This window comes from Suncus etruscus, chromosome 10, assembly GCF_024139225.1.
Source record: "Suncus etruscus isolate mSunEtr1 chromosome 10, mSunEtr1.pri.cur, whole genome shotgun sequence".
NCBI classification, from domain to species: Eukaryota; Metazoa; Chordata; class Mammalia; order Eulipotyphla; family Soricidae; genus Suncus; species Suncus etruscus.
The window spans coordinates 111,336,691-111,337,500 of record NC_064857.1 but is presented as its reverse complement, the minus strand read 5'-3'; the positions used below and the strand labels follow the sequence as shown (position 1 = coordinate 111,337,500).

At 40.1% G+C, this 810-nt stretch overlaps 1 non-coding gene across 1 annotated transcript; it reads left to right on the top strand.

Annotated features, from left to right (window-relative positions):
• Nucleotides 1–226: 226 nt before the first annotated feature.
• Nucleotides 227–359, top strand: LOC126021284 (small nucleolar RNA SNORA84). Its single transcript, XR_007499850.1, has one exon. It is a non-coding gene; the product is annotated as a small nucleolar RNA SNORA84 (small nucleolar RNA).
• Nucleotides 360–810: the final 451 nt, after the last annotated feature.

The following is an 810-nucleotide window of genomic DNA, read 5'->3' as shown; positions in this document are numbered from 1 at the left end:
TTAATATTATCTCAGGATTATTTTCCTTTATTCTCTAGTGAATTTATAAGAGATGGAAAATAAAGATAATCTGAAGTACTGTTCAAAAGTGAACCCAGCAGTTTGGGATTGTAGTTCAGAGAGCTGTGAAGTTGAATCCCTGGGTTGACCACTATAAATTACAAGACAAAAGTAACAGCAGTCCTTATGGATTAATTTCATTATGTTTGATTAAAAAAAGTTTCTTGCCCTGTGGTTACTGTATGCTGTTGTTCTTGTGCAGCTTTGCAGTGGATAGAAGGGGCCACAGCAATTCTATGATTTATGCGTGGGGGCTGTTTTTCCTCAGCAGCCTCTCTAGCCCGGTCACTGATACAATAACCTGCAATCACAATGTTTAAGTAAAGTAGTTAATTTAAAATGTAGTGATGGTGAGAACCTATCTCAGAAACACTCGTGCTAGAAATAGGTGTATGTTTAGCTTTTTTAAGCAATTACCAAACTATTTTAAACATAGTTGTAACATTTTCAATTATATTACAAGTCTATGGGCTCTAATTGCTTTACCTACTCACTACAAATGACTGGTTTGATTTTGTTTATTTATTTAGTTTGGTTTTTGGGCCACACCCGGTGACGCTCAGGGGTTACTCCTGGCTGAGCACTCAGAAATCGCTCCTGGGTTGGGGGACCATATTGGATGCCGGGGGATGGAACCGCCGTCCCTCCTAGGCTAGTGCACGCAAGGCAGATACCTTACGATTTGTGCCCCCGCTCTGGCCTTAAAACTTAATTTATTGATTGATTGGTTTTTGGGGGCCACTCCCAGCA